The sequence below is a fragment of the Triturus cristatus genome, chromosome 7 (assembly GCF_964204655.1).
Source record: "Triturus cristatus chromosome 7, aTriCri1.1, whole genome shotgun sequence".
Lineage (NCBI taxonomy): Eukaryota > Metazoa > Chordata > Amphibia > Caudata > Salamandridae > Triturus > Triturus cristatus.
In genome coordinates, this window is record NC_140590.1 from 157,336,196 (window position 1) to 157,349,448 (window position 13,253).

At 49.2% G+C, this 13,253-nt stretch overlaps 1 long non-coding RNA gene across 1 annotated transcript; it reads right to left on the reverse strand.

The window, feature by feature from the left end:
- Nucleotides 1-1,188: 1,188 nt before the first annotated feature.
- LOC146809096 (uncharacterized) lies at nt 1,189-2,049 on the reverse strand. The gene is made up of 2 exons (XR_014965527.1): nt 1,990-2,049; nt 1,189-1,357 (listed from the first exon to the last, which is right to left on the reverse strand). It is a non-coding gene; the product is annotated as an uncharacterized LOC146809096 (long non-coding RNA).
- Between the last annotated feature and the right edge of the window lie 11,204 nt (nt 2,050-13,253).

The following is a 13,253-nucleotide window of genomic DNA, read 5'->3' on the forward strand; positions in this document are numbered from 1 at the left end:
GCCTCGCTGGGAGGCCAGGTGTGGTGTTGGTGCCATTGAGACATCTTAAGCTCGACCCCAATTTCAATAATTAGGTTACCTGCACATTTTTCAAACGCCAACAAAAGTACTTGCCAAAAAGAGCTGTGCTTTATCTGATATCAGTTTTGACTCATCATAAGTTAGTTCAGAGGGTTCATGTGCTTGCTGCAAAACACAACATGCTGATCGTAGATTTGTATTTTATGTACATAGGCATGTGGGTTACTAGTTGTGCACACCAATTCAATCTCAAACAAATTAAATGTGTGCCCCTGGCTGGGTCCCTTAGCACTTCCCGTAGCCCAACCCCCAAGGCCCACCGCACAAGCCCCACTCTCCAATCCACATCTTAATATGGTGAGTACCTGTACTTATTTTTTTCCATTTAAAGCACTGACTAGAACACATTCCAGCAAGTGATGGGACTTCATCGCCATCCTCAAACCCATCATCATCTTGCTCACCGAGACCTGGCTCAATCTCACATTCGCCCCAGACATTGCCACAGCAATCCCTGACGGATATAAAATCACTCACCTAGACTGCACCAACAAGCCTGGAGATGGTACAGGCATCAATAACAGAGACCATACAGTGCAACACCACCACTGACAACACAACCAACCCCATGGAACATCTCAAATTCAAGCTCTACATAGATGACACAACCACCATCAGAGGCACCCTTGCATAGCTGCAATACCAACCCCCAGGCCCACGCTTCAGCTACTTCAACATCATTGCATACTTCATTGCACCCCTAGCCTTAGACTTCAAGGACTACATCATCCTCAGTGACCCAAATTTCCACATCAACAACCACAAAGACAAGAACACCGTATACCTTCTCAACAGTATGAGCAGCCTCAGATTGCCACAGCAATCCCTGACGGATATAAGATCACTCACCTAGACTGCACCAACAAGCTTGGAGAAGGTACAGCCATCAATAACAGACCATACAGTGCAACACCACCACTGACAATACAACCAACCCCATGGAACATCTCAAATTCAAGCTCTACATAGATGACACAACCACCATCAGAGGCACCGTTGCATAGCTGCAATACCAACCCCCGGGCCCACGCTTCAGCTACTTCAACATCATTATGAAGATTGGTGGAAGGAGCATCAAGTTCACAAAAGATTTTACCAGTCCAATACTGAAGTCCAAGTTGTTTATTATTTTTCAAGAGGTTTTTTCACAAAATTCAAGTTCCAACAGAATCCAATATGGGCATATGTTTCATCCAAATTCAATACTTTCTTGAAAATGAATAGTCTCAACTCAAAAACAGCCTACGCGTTTCGTCCTCTTGGGACATCATCAGGGCTGTAAAGTAATGAAACAGAAAATCATAAACTAGTTCTAAGTATACAGTATCTATTTCTGCACACTCATGTTCTAAACACATGGATCTGATCAAAAATACTAATGACAAGGTTTCACTCATTTTATAACATGCAAGAAAAAGCATCCTGCCTATATTACAATCTAACATGTAAATCAATAATCCTGAATCCACCACCAAAAACTCATTGTTCCCCATACCTATAAATAACAATTTCCATTACTGTAAACAAAAAGAAATTAATATGTCAACATACCTTATTTAAATAAAACAACTAAATGTGCTGGTGATTATATCTTACTTCAATTAAGTTAAAAAATATTCTTCGCCTGGTGAAAAAATGTTTCAGTCCCTTGTTGCACAAAGTGACTCTCTTCAACCCTATTTCTAGCTATTAGTAAAAACAAACTATGCATCAAAAATTCACACCAAGAAGCATCCTGGTAATTCACATGGTCCCATAATGCCTTAAAACGTATTCCAATTTCTGCAATCTGTATAGAGTAACATAAGAGAAAAGGCACACTAAGTACTAGCATCCATGAGAAGTTTTATAAAGAATTCACTACGCTACCTAAATAACTGAATTCCACCTCTCAACCTAAAGTCTCACCTTACAATCCGTGGGAGTGTGTTGAGTCAGAAATTCCCGCACCGGCAGCAACAGGTCATGATAAATCCGCTGTGCTCTGATATACACACCGTACCTACCTTTTAAACTTGCACTCACCAATCAAAATCGTGCGTATTCCCGCCTAATTATCATCACTCTATGTGTTCTCCGTGGTCCGCAGAATAATGAACCAATCAGGATCACTCACTTTCTGAGTTCACCAACCATGTGTAATGGGCCAATCACCAAATCCCATTTCAATCCCGCACCAGTCCCCAATCAGGTCCGCTATCTTGAAACTAACTATTTCCTTTCAGAACGGGAAATAATTCGTTATCCAATGAGCATTTGCAGCTCCCCGTATACACCGCAAAGCCGGACTTTCTGTAATAACATCTATGCTGTTATTCGTTAACAGCTTCATCTCTCCACTAATAGAAAGAGACTCATGTGTTTCCCTAACCCGTTCACCCACTTGTATTGAAACACTCATCGGGGCACTTCGTTCTCTTTAGACAAAATACGAAGTCTAGTTAAATTTGTGGTGCCATGCAGTTCTTAACTCTGTAATATATACAATGAACCCCCATTTATTTGCTGCAAGGAAGGAATTAAAACAAACTCACTCGCCCTCCAACAACATTTCAAAGTTGAAAAGAAAGAGAGCCTAAATGCTCTTTACTCTAAATGTTACACTATTTCATCCTGACCTGTGAATATTCCAAATTTAGCCACACGTGTCCCTATAATAAGGAATAGCCCATTTAAAAACTTAATAATTACAAATTGTCCGACTAATCCTGAAATAATTCTGATGCTAGATACCTCGCGTGCATACTTGTTTCTATATGGAATATTTTTTACTTATATCTCCCATCAACTACAGTTACCAGAATTCAATTTAATCCAACCCTCACTCAATATAAACATAGAATTCAAAGAAAATAATGAAGCTCAGAATCACTATTCAATCCTGCAGTCACTGCCCTACATCTACTAATCCATCTGGCCTCCTGTTGTCTAATGCTCAGTTCCCAATCCCCTCCTCTTTTTCTCGGGGTGATCCTTTGAATGCCATGGAAGTTGATGTTATTCTGCATGCTATGTTTATCTCTAATGTGATGATAGAATGGCGATCTGTCGTCTCGATTACTGATAGCACGTTTATGTTCTTGTATTCTCAATTTAAGCATACGCTTAGTGCTGCCAATATACACCTTATTACATTCACATATAATAGCGTAAATTACCCCAGTGCTATTGCAATTGATGAACTCATTAATAATATATCTACGCTTCGTATTGTATGTAAAATCTTTAGTCTTGTTTAGTCCTAAACTACAAACATTACAAGCTCCACAAACATAAAATCCATTTGGAGGTTTGGGAAGCCAGTTGGAATCACCTGCTGAAATGGGCTCTAAATAATTCCTAGTGACTATCTGTTTGATTGTCGGGCTTCTCCTGAAAGTTACCCCTGGTTTATCACTAATGAGGGGGGTCAATCCTGGCACCCCTTTTAACATGTTCCAATTTTTTCCCAAAGCTTTAAAAATCTTATCCTTTTGGGCACAATATATAGTTACAAATGTTAATCGTTCCTTGGAATGGTCTTTCTTTTTCTGTTCCAGAGTGGACTTTCTCTGAACATTCATTACTCTTCCTCTAGCTTTCTGTAAGTTCTGGTACCTGTAACTCCTGTGTTGCAACCTACATTGTAATAGATCCAATTCAGTGTTGAAGTCCTCATCCTTGCTACAGTTCCTTCGTGTTCTGATCATTTCCCCATAAGGGATTCCCCTGATCACTGATGCTGGATGGGCACTATCAGCTCTGAGTATCGAGTTGGTGGCAGTACTCTTCCTATACAATTTACTCATAATAGCGTCTTCCTCTAGGAACAGTTCTACATCTAAAAAGTTGATGCTTTTGGCATTCTGATTCATAGTAAAAGCAACATTAAAGTCATTTGTATTTAGATAATCAAAATATTCCAACAATTCAATTTCAGTGCCCCTCCATATCATTAGAATATCGTCAATGAAGTGGACCCAAAATAAAATATGGTTTGTCCATTTACATGCCCTCCGGCTCCAGGCATTCTCCCGCATTTTTTTTTTTTTTTTACTTCAACATCATTGCATACTTCATTCCACCCCCAGCCTTAGACTTCAAGGACTACATCATCCTCGGTGACCCAAATTTCCACAGCAACAACCACAAGGACAAGAACACTGTATACCTTCTCAACAGTATGAGCAACCTCAGATTGCCCAAGATCATCTACGGCCCTGCACATAGCGCCGGATAGACATTGGACCCCATTTTTACCTTCAGCAACTGTGGCAAATAAAGCCACGTCACAGAACTCACATAGACCTATCACTCCATCATCCACTTCAGCATCACCAGCCCCTGACCCGCCACCACCAAGACCGGAGGTGGAACAAAATTTCAGAGACCAGATGGAAAGATGCCCTAAACACTTCCAACCCCGCTACCACCACCAAACATCGAATAGAGAGTGAAAACTTCAACAACTGGATCAGCAATTGCACCAACGGTATCATCCTCATAAAGAGCAACAGCCAGGGAAAATCCTCCAAAAAGGCCAGTTGGTACACCCAAGAACTCAGAAATGCAAAACGAGACAGCAAACAGCTGGAAAGGACAGCTCCCCAGCAAGGACACCTTCGACAGGGCAGCCTTCAAAACTTCCCTCAATCTCTACCACTGCTTGATGAGTGCAACAAAGAAGAATTGAAACAAGTGGCAACAACACCAAGGAACTTTTCAACATCATTACGGAAATCTCCAACCGGGCTGCCAGCAAAAACAACATCACACTGTTAGAATTGGGGGTCTCTAGTTGGCACAGGTAGGTACTTGTGACAAATAGGGGCCCTCTCCTCTAGTCAGGGTAAGGGGGTACACTCCTAAAATAACCCCTGCTCACCCCCTTGGTAGCTTGGCATGAGCAGACAGGCTTATCTCAGAGGCAGTGTGTAAAGCACTTGTGAACACATACAGTAATCAAGTGACAACCCTACAAATGGACACCACACAGGTTGTATATTTATAAAAATAAGTATCTTTTATATAGAGTTACCATAAGACCATAAACGACAAAAATAATCCACAATACTATTAGAAATCAAGAGTTCTTGTTAAAAAGGCTTAAATCAAAGTTCTGTGTGAGTCAGTAGCCCTGTCCGGCTATAGCGTTGCTGAAATAACACAGAGTCTAACAAATTCAGCGGACCGCGTCAGTCCGGGCCCACTCAAATGTCGACAGACTCGGTCACAGTACCTTTTACTTGAGGCGTTCGTCACGGTGCAGAAATGAAAGCATTGCAGCACGCGTTGTCCCTCAATGCGGTGCAGGCAACGGCCCGTTGACGGAGTCGGTGGGTCCGAGGCATACGTTGCAGGGCGAGACGGTGCTTCGATGCGGTGCTTGCAGCTTGCGGTGCAGCGACAGAGCCGAATGGCGGGAGCTAGCGTCGATCAGTCTGGACAGCGGTACGAGTCGGGCAGTGCGTCGCGAAGGGTGCGAGCGGTGCCCAACTCCGATGCGTTCACAGGACTCGAAGTCAGCAACAGTGATCGTGTCGGTCAGACCAGTTCGATTTGGTGTAGCGAGGCATTGCACGTCGCGGTGTCCACAAGTCACGGTGCAGGCAACGGCTCGGTGGCGGCGTCAGGACGGAGTCGTTGAGCTCAGAGCTTGCGTTGTTCGATGCGGACGTTGTTCGATGCGGTGCCTACAGGACACCGGGCCGGTCGTGAGAGTCGGTCACAGCTCCCTGCCTCTGTAGCCACTGAAACAGCATTTCCAGCAGAAATCCACAAAGGCTGGTGAAGTCTACTGGTCATGAGACTTCGGTCAGGGGGCAAGCTGTGTTCCAAGCCCTTTGAGATCTTTGCACAAGTTGATGAGGGTACACACACAGTTCTCCTCCCTCTCTTAGGCAGTAAGGCAACCACTGCAGGCCAATTCCCCAAAACAGCAACCAGGTGGGGATAGCCTCTCCTTCAGTGTTCGCGGGTTCCTTCCTCAGCAGAGGTTTCTTCTTGTCTTCCCAAAAGTGATCTAATTTCTTGGGGTCAGGGTCCCAATATTTATACCCCAAAATCCTTTGTCCTCTGAGGTCAGAGGGGCCTTTGCCCAGTCCAAACCAGTTCTGGAGCACTCTGTTTACATGACTCCTTCTTTCCTTTCAAAGTGCAGGGCAGAAACATCAGACGTCTCACAGGAGGTGGAGCGAGCATTATGGAGGGAAAGCACAGCCCTGGAGCACTTTGTTGACATGATTCCTTCTCTCCTTTCACAATGCAGGGCAGAGACATCAGACGCACCACAGGGGGTGGAGCCAGCACTGTGGGGGGCAGGCACTGTCCTATTCAGGTCCCAGGTGCAACTCCTCCCTCCCATCTAGATGCAGATCTCTCTATTCAGCCCTGTGCTGACTCACCCTGTCTCCGGGAATTCCCCAGCCCCCTGGAATTCCCCAGCCCCTGTCACTCAAACTCCAGACAAGGAATACACAGCCTAGCATAGGCAGGTTTGGATGGTTAGACAAGAAAATACCTGCTTTCTAAAAGTGGTATTTTCAAACACAGAGGTGTCGATTCCAATCCTGTAAAACCCGTTTACGAATGGTCGGACGGAGCGTTTTTGCCGTCCGAATGGCACCCGGGAAAAACACCTTACAAACTCGCAAGTACGATTTGCACAGACACACCATTTCCGGCCGAGTCGGAAAAAACACCGACCGGCAAAATTTGTACATACGAATCACAGTCGGGACGGCGCGCATGCGACGTCCGGACGGAGTCAGGCAGCGTTTCACGGACCAGCAAGTACGATTCGTGCCGACGTCACTCCGCACGCTGCAGTTTTTACGGGAGCCAAAAACTGCCGGGAAAGTGAGGACGCCGCGAACAAGGAGCCCCGGCACGCCAGGGACAGCGATGGACTCCAACCTACGTGTCGTCCCGGCCCTCATAGCCTACCACCTCGTATACAGAAACCGACGCAGACGCCGCAGAAGGTCAGAACAACCCCCAGGGGCAAAGGGGGGGGTGTGTGTGCAAGGGCCAGGAATCACAACCCACACCCCACAAATAACTACAACAGCATGCACAGCACTTGCCACCATGGACATGTCACTTCGGGGGGCGTGTCCACCAATCCCACGTCCCGCCACAACGGAAGTGGACGTGGACGCGTACCCGTCACCACCACAATAGTGGCACGGCACATACCACGCCCACCCCTACGTCAGACGAACTACGCCGGTACGACCACACCCACGTCCCAAAGGCACGTGAATGGGCCGCACGCCCAAAGTTGGGGTGCCCCAGGGGCACGGTCCCCACCCAGGCCATCAGCGCGTGGTGACGGCACACACCACGCCCACCCCTACGTCACACGAACTACGCCGGTACGGCCGCACCCACGTCCCAAAGGCATGTGAACGGGCCGCACCCCCAAAGTTGGGGCGCCCCAGGGGCACGGGCCCCACCCAGGCCATCAGGGCGTGGTGACGGCACATACCACGACAGTGGACAGATACATAGGGGTGTGTGCCTATCACTCCCAGCAGTGCCCAGACACAGGAGGGGTGGGTGCAGAGTCCTCCCAGCAGTGCCCAGACACAGGAGGGGTGGGTGCAGAGTCCTCCCAGCAGTGCCCAGACATAGGAGGGGTGGGTGCAGAGTCCTCCCAGCAGTTCCCAGACATAGGAGGGGTGGGTGCCTATCACTCCCAGCAGTGCCCAGACACAGGAGGGGTGGGTGCAGAGTCCTCCCAGCAGTGCCCAGACACAGGAGGGGTGTGTGCCTATCACTCCCAGCAGTGCCCAGACACAGGAGGGGTGTGTGCAGAGTCCTCCCAGCAGTGCCCAGACACAGGAGGGGTGGGTTCAGAGTCCTCCCAGCAGTGCCCAGACATAGGAGGGGTGGGTGCAGAGTCCTCCCAGCAGTGCCCAGACATAGGAGGGGTGGGTGCCTATCACTCCCAGCAGTGCCCAGACACAGGAGGGGTGGGTGCAGAGTCCTCCCAGCAGTGCCCAGACACAGGAGGGGTGGGTGCAGAGTCCTCCCAGCAGTGCCCAGACATAGGAGGCGTGGGTGCAGAGTCCTCCCAGCAGTGCAGAGTCCTCCCAGCAGTGCCCAGACATAGGAGGGGTGGGTGCCTATCACTCCCAGCAGTGCCCAGACACAGGAGGGGTGGGTACAGAGTCCTCCCAGCAGTGCCCAGACACAGGAGGGGTGTGTGCCTATCACTCCCAGCAGTGCCCAGACACAGGAGGGGTGGGTGCCGAGTCCCCCCAGCAGTGCCCAGACATAGGAGGGGTGGGTGCCGAGGACCCCCAGCAGTGGACAGAGACATGGGGGGGCCAACACCATTATCAGATTACCACAGCTCCATGGGTGAATGTACGTATCCCTAACTCAGGACAATGACGATAGTGCCATAACAACACATCACTGACAGCAGTGTCCCACTCCCAGGAGGATGGTCGGCCTACCCCCACTGCATGACACACCACATGTGGGTGTGAGGACAAATTACACATGCATACCCACCCCTGGCTGAGGCAGCACAATACACACACTGAGATTTTGCCACAAGACTGCAGCCTCATGTCAAACACCACTAAACAATGCGAGCCAAAGGGAACACACACTGTCACGCACAGTCCACGAATGAGAGGAATGCACAGGTGCCGGGGCAGCCAACAAGCAGATGCCCCATGGAAGTGAAAGGGTGGAGTACACACAGATACAATGCCCACAATTGTCAGGCAGGTGCCCAAATACTCTGCAGAACACGCAACACATGTGTGTGAGGCAGGGACTACACACATGCAAAGTGCGGAAAACGGAAAATGTCCCCATGAAGTCATGTCAATATACGCCATACACAAGTACAGTGACCAGCAAGGATGCCACAAACGATGCAGGTAGAGACATTGCAGAGCATGCATGGCCAAAGTCGAAGGGCTGTGTCACACACTGAGGCAATGTTGACACAGCTCAGCACAACAATTAAGAAACACCATGCAGGGAAGATGACAGGTGCCACAGAGGAAGGAACACACCTTGGGACAATGTCACAATGCAGTAAGCCAACATGACCCACGAATATATGCAAACACCATGTGACGGCATGCAGATACCAGGCTCCACCCCATGAGCAGGACACAACAACATTTACCAGACACCCAACACATCATCACCACCCCAACCCAGGGATCAGCAGCATCAGCAGCAACAGCAGAATAGAAATAGTGTGCAAACGAGAAAATAACAACCACATACAGCATCTCGAAGGAAAGTAGCCACAGTACACCATTCCACAAGCCCATAGCCCACACCAGATGCGAAGCACCGGGGGGGACACGTAGGGACGCGTCTCCCCAGGCTCGCCTGCACAATACACTGTACCATATCATCCACAGAAGTGGGGCCATCATGTGGGGGGAAGAACCAGGCCCGCAGGGACAGGAGGGGCACGGGTAGGTGTTGTGGCTGCAGGGACAGACGACCCCACCACAGGGGGTGCGGTGCCTGGTACGAAGGAGACATGTTTGGCGTACCACAAACTCCCCTCAGAAGCCAGAACCCCACATCCGACTAGCTAAGTGTCCCATTCGATATCCGAGGTTGTGCCCGGCAGTCCCAATGTATAGACAAGCCAGAACAAGCGACTTACAACATCCCCATGAATGGTGTGAATCATACATAGCTGTGCGTCATGATTCACAGATCAGTCCACAACAGAATAGACACAGACAAGGTAAAGTTTAATGAGTACAAACAATGAACCTCGCGTCCTAAGATGCAGGACTGTGGCCAACATAAGCATACAAATGGTCAAGGCCAGAAACATCAGCATTGTTGCAATATCATAGACATTGAAAGGAGCAATCTTAAGAAACTGACAGTGGAAACAGCAATCTTCCTGTCGGCAGTAAACTAATAGTAGTATCATTCGACTAATAGCAGGTCTCTAAGCTAGAACGGGGGACCCCCCACCGTACAGATCAGCTCAGTGGTATCACATCACAGCAGGATCATCTAGTCCCATCTCCTGCAAAAGTCCTCCATCCATTAGGGGCGCAAATTCGAGAACGCAGAGTTCAAGTTTGATAGAACGGAACGAAGGGCATGAACTGGAAGTCCATAGAAGGGAAGCAAAAAAGTTAGAAAAGAAATGTCACACCTGAACGATGTTGCAGGGAAAACAACCATGTAATAGGGGAGGAAAATATCACATCGACGGATGCACCATGAAATGAGCAGGGCTACAGTTTATCCATCAAGGCATAGGCACTATAAGTTGCAACAGCTTCCAAGAGGAAATCATCTGCACGTTCCGAAAAATTGTCTGCCATCCAGTTAAGCAGGGGGAAAGAACACACGTGTTCCTCAACAATCGGGCCATCCAGCACAACTTGTGGACAACAGGTGGGGACATCAAGATAACTCCTGGTTAAGAACTCATTTGCTGCTGTTCGGATGTCCCAATTCCCCAGGACTCCATGTGCAGCAGCACAGGCCATGACACTGACACCAGAACAGTCCAACTCATGAGCCACTAAGGGGCACATCAGGCCATCCAAATCCGGGTCAGGAGGCACCGAGTTACACAGGCACACATCCAGAGCCCATTCGAATAGACAGTCTAGGCAATGAAAGACAGGTTGCACGCAGGGAAAGAAGGGAAACCGGAAGGACAATCCATAGGCACTGCTTAAGGTCGCCAGCGGCAGAGTGCCGTATAATTAAAGCATCATGTTCCGAAGATGGAGCAGCTGGTGCATGCTGTCTTGTAACGCAAGAGGTGAAGCCACAGCGTAGTACGCTGATCTATTATGGCACCCCAGCTACGAGGGCGACAAGCAAAGGGACACCTCCGAAGACGGTACACAAAAGCGAATGATGAAATGCGGGGAGCACACCAAACAGAGTTTGAAAGGAGGTCACGAGGCCGGAGACCACAATGTAAAAAAAACAGCCAGGCCACCTGTTGACGAGGCATGAAAGATAGTCTGAATCCGAGTTCCAAATATGTAGTGGGAGATCAGTGTTAATAAGCCTCTTGCACCTCTGTGGGCGTGTGATCTTCGTGAAGGCCAAATGTTTCTCGGGAAGAAGTCAACACGACTTGTGTTTGAGACAATGGAGCCCTCATACTGCTCATCTTGTTGAACTCCGCTTTCAAGGTTGCAATGGGAGGCCAGATGGATACATCCAGCCGGACATGCGGGGGTGGGAAAAGCCGAAATGACAGAAAACCACTCGTAGTGATACAGTCACGATCTCAGGAATTGCCGGAAGCATCCCACAGCAAGCTCCTGCATTGAATAGCACATAATTGCCGTTAGCAAGCAGCGCACAAGATGGGGTCATGACTGGCACACGCATCCACTTCAGGATACGAGCCACGTCATGAGCGTGCATGTAACAAGCACCATGCACTTGAATGTGCCTACACACCACAGAATGATACGGAGTGGAAGTGCACCCTTCACCCCTTGAATACACCTCCTTGCCGTCTCTCACGCACCTGTTGTCGCCTAGCACGGACACAAGGGACCTGAGCAACTGGGGGGGCGGTGATGAGAATGGAGGGTGCACCGAGGGATGGAGTGCTGCCTTCAGCACTGGGGGCAGGCTCCGCCCCCTCTGGGGGCTCAGCCTCGGACCGGTCAGCGTCATAGTCGGTGTTGGGACTGGACGAGTCTTCCGCCTGACTCCCCTCAGCCTCCGTGCCACATGCTGCGCCACACTCCCCAGCACTGGTGGCCCCGGTGATGGCTACCCCCACCCCCCCACGTCCATGCCAGTGTCTCCCTCTGTTTCCCCCGACGATGCTGTGGCCAAGGTGAAGAGACAGGACATGACCAGACACCTGTATACACATGACACATGAGTCCAATCTACATAGGACACAGCGCATAGCATTAACGCCAACATGGGTGACATCGTCAAAACTACAAACATAAGTAGGCCCTGCACCACACAGTTGGTTTACCCACCATGCCACTGGGAAACAATGGGGAGCATGACACAACAGAAATTTACTGGTCCCAAATCGATACAGAGGAGCTACTCACTGGGGACAGTCGAGCACTGCATCACTGGCATGGCACGGTCACCTGCACCCGCAACTGTCCACCGATGCCAGGGGCACGGTTAATGACACCTCAAATGTTACTACCGGCGTTGCACGTTGTGACTATGTCATGTGAGTGTCATGTGATCCCATGAGCTAGCTGTATGAGTTCCGTGACATGCATCTGCATTTGCTGCATCCAACATGTGAGTGCGTGTCGATGGGCATGGCACACTATTACGCACACCAGGCCACATGTGGAATCAGACGTAACGGGTGAATGTGTGCATCGCACATGCACTTGCGAGACAAGGACTATTCTGCGTAGTCTCAATGTATGCGTCATCATACCTGACATGTCCCCCTTCCTGCCAAGGTGTGTGGACTGTCCTGGTCCAAGGACATGCGACCTGTGCCTCTAGTGTCCCGCAACCGGTCTGTGTGATAATACACCCTTCTAATGCACATATGTGGATGTCTGTCACTCCTGTCATGCATCAGCCTCTTCACTTACACTGGCCCACAGCTAGTTCCATGTCATGTCATGTTGACCTTGCGCACCCACGTGTGTAGCTGACTGTTGTTAGGGGTGTCACCTGGCTGGCATACGAGTCCTGGATGCATTGCACAGTACAGACTCTGTATGTAGCATATGTGCATTAGCTGTTGAACTTGTGCTCAGTTCACTGACAGTGGTGTATTGCTGTACTCAATCTTCGTTATTCCTTCCAAATTTCTGCAGGGCACCGCCTCTCCCCCGACCAATGCCAGACTTGGCTGCCATAAGGGAACGTGACTGTATACGCCGCTACCGCTTCTCCCAACCGTTGATTGACGACTTGACCACAAGGCTGGAACCACACCTCCAACTGCTACACAGGTATCCTACTGCACTGACACCCAAGATGAAGGTGATGGCAGCCCTACATTTCTTTGCCACCGGTACGTTTCAATTGACTATAGCTGATGTAGGTGGTATGTCCCAGACCATGTTCAGCCGTGTCCTGCATGATGTGTTAGAGGCCATGTTGGTACACCTTGATGAATTAATTGCCTTTCCAACTCGTGAGCAGTTGACAGGTGTCAAGGGTGAGTTCTATGCCCTGGGAGGGATGCCCCATGTCATTGGGGCCAT